Genomic DNA, 13,718 nt, shown 5'->3' with positions numbered 1-13,718 from the left:
AATCTCCCAAAACCATGTTCAGTGCAGACACAGAGTCATAATGACTTCTCTTTCAGTAGAAGCAGCTGCTATACTCTTCAACTACGTTATGTCAACCAGGAATTTAGCACCATCTTAAAAACTGAGGATGAGGACAAAAATGCAAATACTGTGTGTATGTAATGACACGAGCCGTGTGTTAGGGAGCAGTTTTCAGTATCCTAAGGGCTCCATCTAGCCTAGCACTGTTGGCCCATCACTCAGGCATCCTCCTGGTTACTGTATACTCAAGTCTGTCCCCAAACCCAAGGAAAATCCATTTTGTGGTGAGAGACTTTCCACTTCATAATGGGTATAATCAATATTACCTCTCCCCAAGGTTGTAATAAAAGAGAGATTTCCATGATAATGGGATCCAAGCTTGCCTGCTCCAGCTGCTTTATTTTCACCCATGAAGCCATAGTGTTAGAGACTCCTCTCTACCACCTCCCACATTCCATCAGGAACCAAATCCTATTGACTCTTCCTTATGAACCCTGGCTTTATTTCTATTGCATCTTTAGAAAGCCCAAGAAGGCCCTACTTGTTCAGACCTCCTTATCTCTCAGCACTCATCATCATCCCCCTCCCTGACACCCCCCGCCCCCCGTCAGTCACACTGGCCACCTCGCTGTTCCTCCAATACCCTGGCACTCTGGAAACCTGTGCAGTTCTGCTTCTTGTACCCAAACACTCATCCCCTCGCTTCCTCACTTCATTCAAATGTGTCCTCAGATGCTGCCTTCTCAGTCAAGTCTTCCCCAGCCACCCTAGGTAAAACTGCTCTCACTCAACACATCCGTTAGTTAAGCCCCATCCTGATTTGTTTTCCTTCCTAGCAATTACCACTAAACATAGTATACACGTCCTGAACTACTGACCTTCCACTAGTCTAGAAGCTCTGTAAGGGTAAGGAGTTCTGTCTGTTTTGCTTATAGCTATAGGCCAAACACCTGGAACAGCATCTAGTTGAAGACAGCCTCAGTAATTATTTTCTAAAAGAATGAACAAAGCACCAGATGCAGTGATGCACGCCTGTAATCCCAGCAGCTTGGGAGGCTGAGGCAGGAAGATCGTGAGTTCAAAGCCAGCATTAGCAAAAGCGAGGCGCTAAACAACTCAGTGAGACCCTGTTTCTAAATACAATACAAAATAGGGCTGGGGATATGGCTCAGTGGCCAAGTGCCCTTGAGTTCTATCCCCAGTACCAAAAAAAAAAAAAAAGAGAGAAAGAAAGAAGAAAGAAGAAAAAGAAGGAGAAGGAGAAGGGGAAGAAGAAGAACGAACAAAGCTCCCTCCCTCTCCATTGTTTCTAATGTAATTTTGGTTCCTATCAGCCCACATCACTGCGATAGCCTTTTAACAGGTCTTCTGCATTCGGCTTCAAACCAAATGTGTCATTCTCACTGCCTAGAGGATAAAGTCCAATTGCTGCATAATAGTTCATCAAGTCTTTCACATCCCATCCTACATACCTCTTAGCCCAACCCTTTTTCCTTACACCATGACAAGGCTCCAGCTATTAATTTTAGTGCCCCTATGGAATTACCCTCTTTTGCTTCTGGGCATTCCCAGAAAAGCTGCTTTCTCCGAAAGAATGCTTTCACCGTCCCTCTGACCTCTCACTCCTTCTTGTCCTGACTCTTACTTACCCTTCCCATCTTAGTTGCTACCACCGGCAGTCAAGTGACATTTCATGGCTTAATGATCCTTCTTTTGATGTACTGTCAGGTCAGCACCAGCCCAGTCCAACACCATTCACCTCACTTCTCATTACATTAGCACTATATCATCTCACATCATCACAAGAAAAACGAGTTTAAAACGTCAGGCATGGTGGCACACACCTGTAATCCCAGCAGCTCAGGAGATGGAGGCAGGATGATCCTGAGTTTAAAGCCAGCATCAGCAATTTAGCAAGGCACTACACAACTAACTCAGTGAGACCCTGTCTCTAAATAAAATACAGAAATAGGGCTGGGGATGTGGCTCAGTGGTGGAGTGACCCTGAGTTCAATCCCTGGTACTCCACCCCCCCCAAAAAAAAGAATGAGTATAATACAATAAGGTATTTTGAGAGAAAACATATTCACATAATTTTTATTACAAGATACTGTTAAAATTGTTTGATTTTATTATTATTGTTGTTAATCTTCTACTATGCCTAATTTATAAATTAAATTTTATCATAGTTATGTATATATTCCCTAACAATAGTTACTATTTACATAGCATTTATGTTGTATTAGGTATTACACGTAATTTAGAGGTGGTTTATTAGATATGGAGGATGTTTATAGGTTATGTGCAAATACCACATCATATTATACAAAAAAGTTGCGCATTCTTGGATTTTGGTGTCTGCATGGAGGTCCTGGAACCACCCCGAGGATACCTAGGAACAATTCTATATACAAGGTTCAGTTCAGCACTAGCCATGGTTTCAGGCATCCACTGAGGGAGGTCCCTACAGATAAGAGGGGTACACACGTATTTATTGTGTGGAACAAATGAGTTAAAAACTTTCTACTATAGTCTCTTCTTCTGCAAATTACAAATATGTCTAAAATTCCTTTATATACCCTCAAAAGGGGAAAAAAAGGTACTCATAAAAACTGAGAAAGCAGGAAGAAGGAATGGAAAGAGGTTAGATAAGGAGCACCAAAATACAGCGAGATAGGAATTCTAGTGTTCCCCAGCACAACAAGTTAACTACAGTCTACAGCAATCTGTGATATATTTCAAAATAACTAGAAGAGTCTGAAGGTATTCAACACACAAAAATGATTAATGTTTGAGGAGATGGAAATGCTAATTATCCTGATATGTTCATTACACATTACATGTATGTATTGAATTATTAAACTGTACCCTATAAATATGTACAAATATAATGTGTCAATTAAAAAAATTAAGAAAACACAAATACTTAGAAACTGAGGTTTGAAAACAAGATAATCTTTCTGACCAGATGAAACTTTAAACCATGATGAGGGTCCAAGAATAAACAAGAACACCAATAAAAAATAATGGCATGGCGGGGCTGGGGTTGTGGCTCAGTGGTAGAGCACCTGCCTAGCATGTGCTAGGCAATGGATTCAATTCTCAGCACCGCATATAAATAAATAAATTAAATAAAGGTCTATCAATAACTAAAATATATATATATTAAAAAAAACTTTATTAAAAAAATAATGCATGAGCTGGGGTTGTGGCTCAGTAGTATAGCAATTGCATAGCATGTGTGAGGCACTGGATTCAATCCTCAGCACTGCATACAAATAAAATGATAAAACAAAGGTCTATCAACAACTAAAAAAAAAAAAATTTAAATAATGGCAGATAATTTTAAAAATTAGAAAGTGCTTAAAATAATTTGTACCTAAATGTATGCCATAGAATATTCAACCGACCACAGCCACAAGCTAATAGTTTCACTTATCAGTGGAACTAGATAATTACCATCAATGGTTACTTTATGTCCAATAGAGAAAAAGAAAAAGGTAGAGTCCTTACATACCTCTGGATGGAAATGTACTCCACATTTACTTCACAAAAGAAAGAATGGACTCAAATACAATTAGTTTCTAGATCTAACTACCAATTTACAGATAATACAGTAAAAGACATAATAAATTTTAATTGACACCATTTGGAATACAATCACCAATATTTAGACTGAAGGAAACTATCAGAACAAATGACTCAATTGCCTTAACAAATAATTTGCAGGAGGAAAAGAGGAACAATCAACTAATTGCAACATTTGAACTTTACTTCTATCTTGATTCAAATAAGCAAATACATTTAAAAATTAGATAATGGGGGGGGAACTTGTACATTGACTACTAGATATTCAATGACATTAAAGAATGACTGTCAATTTTTATATCCTAATGATAACTGCTTTATTTAAAGAACTCATCTTCAGAGGCACATCATGAAATTCTTAAGAATAAATTAAATAAACATCTACAATTTGCTTCAAAATAATCTAAGAGTAGAGTAAGGCAGAGAGAGCATAAAGTTCAAAATTTTCCCTAATAAAATGTTTTTTTTAATTATGGGAAACAGTGTTTATTATAGATAAAAGACAACTGGAATTCTTTTTCCTGCTGATTTTTATATACTTTAAAAAACCAAATATGCAAATACAGAATATATAAAAATTCCAAGAGTAAAATTCTCCCTCTGCTTTCCATCCCCAATAGCCTCTGTAGAAGGAGTACTGCTGAAGAGACCTCTGGAACACACTTCCAGGAATCTTTTATGCATTTGAAAACATAATATTTAACTGGGAGTGATGGTGCACGCCTCTAATCCCAGCAACTCAGGAGGCTGAGGCAGGAGACCCTGTCTCCAAATTTTAAAAAAGGTGGGAGATCGGTGCTGGGGGATGTTACTTAATGATTATACACCCCTAGATTCAATGCCTAGTACTAAATAATAATAATAAGGTTTAATAATTGGATCCTACCATACATGTTATTCTGCATCTTTCTTATGGAACTATTTGGTGGTCATATGTTCCATATGCCTGGCTTTCTCTCATTCTTTAAAAAAAAAAAAAAAAAAAAAAAACTATACCATGAGTCAGGCACAGTGGCACATGCCTATAGTCCCAGTTACTCTCAGGCCAAAGAAGGAGGCCTTGAGCCCAAGAGTTTGACAGCAGCCTGGGCAACACAGTCAAACCGCTGTCTCAAATTAAATTAAAGAAATGAAAGACAGGGCTGGGGATGTGGCTCAAGCAGTAGCGTGCTCGCCTGGCATGCGTGCAGCCCAGGTTCGATCCTCAGCACCACATACAAACAAAGATGTTGTGTCCGCCGAAAACTAAAAAATAAATATTAAAATTCTCTCTCTCTCTCTCTCTCTCTTAAAAAAAAAAAAAGAAATGAAAGACTGTACCATATTGTATGATAGGTATTGCACAATTCATTTATCGCACTATAAAAGGAGAATAATGCTGTTTTTGATGTTTCATTATTACAAATAATACATCATAGAAATTGTTGGGCACATATCATGGCACACTTACACAAGTATGTTTGTGAAGTAATTTACAAAAGATGAATTGGTGTGTTAAGGGATATATGCATTTAAATTTGGGATAGATTTTATCAAACTGCCCTCCAAAAAGTTTACATTTAATATATACTCCCCCCTTCATATCCCGCACCACTAGTATTTGAGATTGCATGTTTACCTATTACTGGGGATGATATATTTTTTAAAAAGTTTCAATATGACATTTGGAAAATTATATATGCATTATATATTATGTTCATTTGTATGCTGTTAATTATGGTTTTCTTTCTTTTTATGTGAACTCTCAATTCATGTCTTTTCTATTAGGCTCTTGGTCTTGTAAAATACTTGATGTTCTAATTAAATCAGAATATTTGCTTTCAAGGGTGGGGGACAAAGGCACTTAAGTCACAGATCTAAAAATACTAAATATCAACTTTAGCCTGGTGAAGTGGCACATGCCTGTAATCTCAGCAACTGGAGAGGCTGAGGCAGAAGGATCTCAAGTTCAAGGCTAGCCTCAGCAACTTAGGAGGACCTAAGCAACTTAGCAAGACCCTTGCAAAATAAAAAATAAAAAGGCCTGGGGGTATAGTTCAGTGGTTGAGCACCCCTGGGTTCAATCCCCAGTACCAAAAATATAAAACAAAAAAATCATAGAAGAGCTGGAGTAAAAGTAGCTTAGTGGTAGAGCCCTTGCCTAGCTAGGTCAAGGAAGAAAGAAATAAAGGAAGGAAGGGAGGGAGGGAGGGAGGAAGAAAGGAAGGAAGGAGGAAAGAAAGGAAAAGAAAAGTTTTAAAGTAAGAGTTCACATTAGGGGATGGGGTTGTAGAGTGCTTGCCCAGCATGTGTGAGGCACTGGATTTGATTCTCAGCACCACATATAAATAAATAAAATAAAGATCCATTAACAACTAAAGAAAATAGTTTTTAAAAAAAGAGTACATACTATAAACCAGGAAACACTGTGACTTAATGAATCTGACTTTCTGTAACAGTATATGATATAATCACTGGACATTTAGATAAATGTCAAAAAAACAAGTAATAGAATACAGAAGACATGTCAGATGTTTATAACACATAACAGTCCTTAAATTTACTAATTTTCCCTTAGTTCAGCAACTCTTCCTACCTTTTACCTAGTCCTTGGTACGGCACTTCTATTCATCAGACTTGAAAACTTGTCATTCTCTTTAACTCCTGTTCATGTCACAATCAAATCAGCTACAAAACCCTACTTACTTGTTTTTAAAAATGAAAGGTTCATGGGCTGGGGTTGTAGCTCAGTAGTAAAGCACTTGCCTAGCATATGTGAAGCACTGAGCTCGATTTTCAGTACAACATAAAAATAAATAAATAGGGCTGGGGTTGTGGCTCAGAGGTAGAGTGCTCGCCTAGCATGTGCGAGGCCCTGGGTTCGATCTCAGCACCACATAAAAATAAATAAATAAAGGTATTGTGTCCAACTATGACTAAAAAATAAATATTAAATAAATAAATAAATAAAAATAAAGGCATTGTGTCCATCTACAACTTAAAAAAAAAAAAAAGAAAGAAAGGTTCAGACCCTTGTCTAGATTCTTTGCTCATTCAAAAGAATGGATTTAAATGTTCCCCTTCCCAACTTCTTGAACCTATTCACCCCACCCCATTTCCAGTGCCATTCTCTACTGTCAAATTCAAGACCAAAACTCTACACACTTGCATTACTATTGCTTAAACCGTTAGTGATCTTGATGCCTCCCATCTCTCTGAATCTCCTATGATAAATATTAAATGTTGTTTAGAAACTTATCTCAAGCCTGGCATTAGTTGTGTGACTTTAAGTTTGTAACTCAACTTTTCTGAACTTGTTCCCATATTCATTAAAATGGAGTATAATTATCTAAGTGTAGTGGCATATGCCTGTAATGCCACCTACTTGGGAGGCTGAGGCAGGAGGATCACAAGTTTGAGGTCAGTTTGGGCAATTTAATGAGATCCTGCCTCAAAATAAAAAATAAATAAAGATAAAGATGTAGGTAAGGTAGAGTGCTTGCCTAGCATGTGCAAAGCCCTGGATTCAATCTCAGTACAACAACAACAACAAAAATTTAAAAATAAAAGAATATGGGCTGGGGTTGTAGCTCAGTGGTACAGAGGTTGCCTAGCAATGCATGAGGCATTGAGTTCAATTCTCACCACCACATATAAATGAATAAATTAAAAATAAAGATCCACCAGCAACTAAAAAAAAAATTTTAAATAAAAGAATATAATTATCTACAGAGTTGATGATGATTAAATGAAATAATTTATGTGCTAATGCCTAACTCAAAAAATTAGGTGATTAACACTAATATGAATAAATTTTCTAAACCTCAATAGAATCTAAAGGGATTTTGTGGGATTTTGTTTTATGTTGAGCTAGGGTCTCACTAAATTGCCCAGGCTGGTCAAACTCTTAGACTCAAGTCTCCTGAGTAGCCAAGATAGGCATGTGCCATTGTACTTAGCTTGAAGAGATTTTTAAATAAATAAAAAACCAACTAACATTGGGCTAGGGGTGTGGCTCAGTGGTAGAAAGTGTGAGGCACTGGGTTCTGTTCTCAGCACCACATAAAAATAAAGGTATTGGGCTGGGGTTGTGACTCAGTGGCAGAGTGCTTGCCTCAAATATGTGAGGCACTGGGTTCAATTCTCAGCACCACATAAAAATAAAATAAAATCAAGGCATGATGTCCATCCACAACTACAAAAAAATAAAAATAAAGGTATTGTGTCTATCTACAACTAAAAACGTTTTTTTAAAAAACCAACTAAGACAATTCCAGTAGTTTGTATAAACTTAATATGTTAAACCTTGGGCTCCCAGTAAAACACAGCAGAATGAATATACATGTTTACCATTTCACCTTCTTCTTTTTTTTTTTTAAAGAGAATTTTAATATTTATTTTTTAGTTTTCGGCAGACACAACATCTTTGTTTGTATGTGGTGCTGAGGATCAAACCCGGGCCACACGCATGCCAGGCGAGCGCGCAACCACTTGAGCCACATCCCCAGCCCAAGGGAGATAAATTCTTAAAACAGAAAGAATAGAAGATGACATAACAGAAGATGAAGGGTTCCATGAAAATATTGAAAGTGGAAAGTGAATGGAGGAATGGAAACTAAAAAGACCAGAACATGCCAAATCTTAAATGCCGTCTATAGGACAATGAAATATGCAAGGACCATGCTGGTTACAACCTCACGAACCTGGAAAGGCTCAGGAACTAGAAGCTCCATCTACCTCTGAAAGCAAGGAAAGGCATACCCCCCCCCCCAAAAAAAAGAGAGTCTGGTTGAACACTTTGATAAGGATTCTTCAATTTCCCCTTCCCCAGTCATGAACATGACTACACCTCTCACTTGGAAAGAAGATGTATTTTATCTGAACCTTGGCCATTCTGGTCTTTGGTACACCAGACACAATCAAGAACGGGGCACCTGGCAGACAGCAATGCTGAATGTACAACAGCCATTTTATCTTTCTAAGTAACAAAATCAATGAATGAAAGGACAAAAAATGCCCAATTAAAAAAAAAAAGAGCTTCTATTAAAGTGTATTTTAAGATTAAAATAATTGTTACAGAAAATTTTTGGACATACACATTTTGAATGTCAGTTTTCTTTTCTATTAACATTCTAAGGACATTCCCAGTTGTTTGCGCTTAGAAATGGCTGAAGTGAGTGACAAGACACACATAAGATAGACACCGAGCCGCTGGGCGGGAGTCTGAGAGTCTATTCCTTAACCTTCAAGGCACTATTAGGTGACTCGATTTAATGAGCCAAGTAATCTCTATATAAAAGTCTCTTAAACAAATTACAGGATCTTAGAAGCAACTCATCAGGCAAAGAAAATCTCATACATAAAAAGAACATTTTTTCTTCAAATAACTTTTTTAAAAAATTAAATTAAAAATCAAGGGCTAGGGATGTGGCTCAGTGGTAGAGTGTTTGCCCTGCACATGCAAGGCCCCAATCCTCAGGACTATAAAAATAAACAAACAAACAATAAATAAATAAATAAATAGAAAGCCAAGTATTGTTTATCTGTAGGAGGGGTTGATCCCAGGGTACTTTACCACTGAGTTACATCACCAGCACTTTTTATTTTTTTTATTTTGAGACAGGGCCTCAGTAAGTTGTTGAGGTTGGCCTTGAACTTGCAATCCTGCCTCAGCCTCCTGAGTCACTGTGCCTCACTGAACAAAAGTGGCACTAACTTTGATAACAAGAGTAAATCAACCATAACAAGAATGACTGAATACACCCATCTTTATAGCTGTCCTTGGGGTTCCATCTATTATAAAAAATCCTAAATCATTTAGTGCCTTTTTAAAAATAATCAAAAATATCAAGTTATACTGATAAACACGAGTCAGCACTGAAGATCCACAGTGGCTATGAATCCTGAAATTCCCCTGTAGGAGAAGCTACTCTAGGTCAAAAGACAAAAGGGTTGGAATGGAAGCTAGTATGCAAGCTCCAGGTGGGTAGAGAAATTTTTTTTTTGCTTTTATTTTCTTTACTGCCTTGTTTCCAATTCCTACAAGACAGAACATAGTAAATGTTCAATTAATACTGTTAGATAAATGGCTGTCCAGAAAGATCCTTTCCAAAGTTGGCAGCAAACCATACAAAGAATATTCCAACTTTGGCATCTATCAGTCGGAGAGGGCACTATGACTCTCTGGCCTGCACTGAGGTCTTTGCAATGTTCTGATGCAGATACAAATCACAGTGCTTCTCAATGAAGAAGAGTGGCCTAAACTTTTTTGCAAATCTTTTTTACTGTCTAAAATTAATTAAGAAAGACTGCTGGATTCTCCTCTGCTTCTAAATCTATTGAGTTTCACTTTAGATAGCCTTTGGAAAACTCCTTGCAAACTCCTGTGTAAATGAAGGGAAGAAAAGCAAATAATGTTTTAATGAAAAATGGTTTTGACCTTATCAGACCCTGAAAGAGCTGCCTTAGTCCTTGAACTAAGAAGTTAAGAGCCATAACTTTGACCAACATTCAGAAGAAATTTTCAATCAAGGGAAGGGGATTAAAAAAAAAAAAAAAAAAAACAGAGGAAAACATCACTGACTACATGAAGCTACACTTATAAGAAGGCCAGGACATTTTAGCAGTGGTACTTGTCACTTTAAATATCACTTATTTTTTTGTACATTAACAATAATTTCATCAGAAAGTGAATTTTGCTATTTGAAGAGGGAAAAAAAAAAAAAAAGCCAATGCTTCAGTCTGACAAGACAGACCCTAGCACAAGAGCTACATATTATAACTCCTTTCAGTGGTGTAAAAATGTCAATTGTTAAGGTACATTTACCTTTTAGACCATCACTTAAAAGTGACATTCTAATTATAAGACCCATAAGTCACCTTTCTCCAGGCTTTTCTCTGGCATCACTTCCTGCTGTCATTCAAATATTATTTAACAGGACAAAAGAGCAACTTCCCATTACCAATCAGTTCCAAACTGCTCCACAGTTCAGTCTTTCAGTATGCGTGTTTCTATGGATAGCAGCTAAATGGTAATCCACAAATCAACGCCCAAATCCCCTCTAAACAGATGTTCTTCAGCTAGTTCAGGTGATTTCCATTTACTACAAACAACTCATCCTGCAGCAAAATAGCTGTATTCAAATAAGGTCAAGAAAAATAATTATTCAATAAATGTTCACAAATAACCGCTTCATGCCATCATTTTCCCTGTATCTAAGAAGATAACACGCTTTCAAAAGTTCTTCCCCAGGGCTGGGCTGGGCTGGGGTTCAGGGGTAGAGCACTTGCCTAGTATGTGTGAGGCACTGGGTTCGATTTTCAGCACCACATATAAATAAATAAGTAAAGTTCCAACAACAACTAACAAAATATTAAAAAAAAAAAAAGTTCTTCCCACAGGCAGGCAAAAACAAATTAATTTTTTTAAAAAATTACTTATGGTGACTTTTTCAGGAGATATACGGCCTTCATGTCTTTTTTTTTTTTTTTTTTTTTTTAGAGAGAGAGAGAGAGAGAGAGAGAATTTTTTAATATTTATTTTTTTTTAGTTTTCGGCGGACACAACATCTTTGTATGTGGTGCTGAGGATCGAACCCGGGCCGCACGCATGCCAGGCGAGCGCGCTACCGCTTGAGCCACATCCCCAGCCCCCCTTCATGTCTTATTAAACTCACACCCTTTAGCAAACTTTATTAACTAGGCCAGTACTCTCTTGATCAACAGCACAGGCCTTGGTGGCAATCCTAAGGCGCCACTTAAATTGCAACTCTGGGAAAATTACTTATTCCGCACATCACTTTTCTCAGATTTACTTTTTAAATTTATTATTATTGTTGTTGTTATTATTTGGTACTAGAGATTGAGCCCATCCCTTTTCACTTTTTTTTAATTTTGAGACAGGGTCTCATTAAATTGCTGAGGTTGGCCTCATACTTGTGATCCTCCTGTCTCAGCTCCCAAATCAATGGGATAATAAGCATGCACCACCACGCCCAGCTTTTCTAGGCTTTAAAATGAAGATAATAATAGTATCTACCACTTAAATGGATGAAAGGATTAAGTGAAATAATGAATAAATGAGTAAGGCACTTAAAACATTGCTTGATACACAACTCGGTAAATGTTGGCTCTTGTCTATATGTACTAGCCTATTAAAAACAACCTCACTATAGTCACAGCAGATAGAATAGTCCATAATAATTAATAGAGCCCCAGGATAATGCTACGGGGAAATACCAAAAAAGAGGGAAATACTTTAAAAAGCTTACTGAGGTGCCTTCCTTCTCTAGACAGGCAACTCTCAGTACCACTTATGAAAATGCTGACAAGCCATGGGAAAAGCAGCAAAGATATCTGCAAAGTGACTACTATTCTATGAAACAAGAAAAAAAGAGGCTCAAGAGGCTGAGTCAGGAGGATCATTGGTTTAAAGACAGCCTCAGCAAATCAGTGAGGCCCTAAGCAACTTGGCAAGGTCCTGTCTCTAAATAAAATATAAAAAAGGGCTGGGGATATGGCTCAGTGGTTAAGCACCTGAGTTTAATCCCCGGTACAAAAAAAGAAGAAAGAGGGCTGGGGATGTGGCTTAAGTGGTAGCGCGCTCGCCTGGCATGCGTGCGGCCCGGGTTCGATTCTCAGCACCACGTACAAACAAAGATGTTGTGTCCGCCGATAACTAAAAAAATAAATATTAAAAAATTCTCTTTCTCTCTCTCTCTCTCTCCTCTCTCACTCTCTCTTTAAAAAAAAAAAAAAAAAAAAGAAGAAAGAAAAAGAGAAATTCAAGAAAACTTGTCTTTCCAAGTAGATTGGTGGACATTTAACAGAAAACTTGACATAGCTATCTAGAAATAAAAGAACTGTGGGCCAAGTGTGGTAGCACACACCTGTAATCTTAACAACTAGGGAAAATGAGGAAGGAGGATTGCAAGTTCCAGGCCAATCTGGGCAACTTGGTACAATCCTGTCTCAAAATAAACATAAAAAAAGGGGCTGTGGAGGGCACTGGGGTTGTGGCTCAGTGGTAGAACGTTTGCCTAGCATGTGGGTTCGATCCTTAGCACCACATAAAAATACATAAAATAAAGGCATTGTGTCCATCTACAAATGAAAAAAAAAAAAAAAAAGGGCTAGGGAACTGGGGGTTGTAGCTCAGTGGTAGAGCATTTACCTTGCACATGTGAGAAACTGGGTTTGATACTCAGCACCACATAAAAAGTAAATAAATAAATAAAAATAAATAAAGATATTGTGTCCATATACAACCAAATATATATACATATATATATATATATATATATATATATATATATATATATATATATGTATTTTTTTAAAAAAGGCTGGGGATATACTTATAGGTAGAACATCACTGTGAGTTGAATCTCCAGTACTACAAAAAATAAAAATAAAAATTTTGAAAAGAAAGAAATAGAAATCAGAGAACTGTGCATTCTGCTTTGAAACAGATACTTTTGCAGGCAATATAAAATTATTGTAGGCTGAAGGTGGTTGTCTATTCATACATACCTGTATGTATCACCTATACCGTAAGATATGCAGTAAGAGTTCCAGGTGTATAACTCTATTCTCAGACAGAATCTAGCAGCATACTCTGAGAGAAATGAAACTTAAAGCCAAAAAGAAAATTTTCATGAAAATCTTTGCCACCAGGATTAACCTTATCCAGAGATGATGTAACTGGTGGAGTTTATCAGAGAAAGAGTCATGTGTGGATGACTGATACATAAAATTACTAACCGGGACACATATGAAAATTCTAGTTACCATTTACTAAACACTATGTGCCAGGCCTTCTTTTTTTAAGTTTTTTATATGGGTTAACTAATTAATTCTTAATATTGCTATAAGATAGGGATTTTATTGTCTCTACCTTAAAGCTGAGGACTGAGGTACAGAGAGAGATTAACTTGCCCAAATGTCAAGTTAACCGTGGCTGGTCCTCTCTGGCAGGGGACTGTGATTCACATAGAGGGTTTTGGTTATCTATGACACTGAAATTTTTGACAATAAGAATGTAAGGACTTGTATAATTAGAATGTTTTATATCTCATAACCTTAGTCAGACTTTTTATTGGGCTTTCTGTGGAATTCTATTTGACTACCAC

General features: G+C 37.1%; 1 protein-coding gene across 4 annotated transcripts in view; it reads right to left on the bottom strand.

The window, feature by feature from the left end:
* Nucleotides 1-13,718, bottom strand: part of Usp49 (ubiquitin specific peptidase 49) — an 88,854-nt gene that overhangs the window by 40,542 nt on the left and 34,594 nt on the right. The window lies entirely within an intron of this gene.

This window comes from Callospermophilus lateralis, chromosome 6, assembly GCF_048772815.1.
Source record: "Callospermophilus lateralis isolate mCalLat2 chromosome 6, mCalLat2.hap1, whole genome shotgun sequence".
NCBI classification, from domain to species: Eukaryota; Metazoa; Chordata; class Mammalia; order Rodentia; family Sciuridae; genus Callospermophilus; species Callospermophilus lateralis.
Note: the sequence above shows the minus strand (reverse complement) of the source record. Positions and strands in the feature narration are given on the sequence as shown.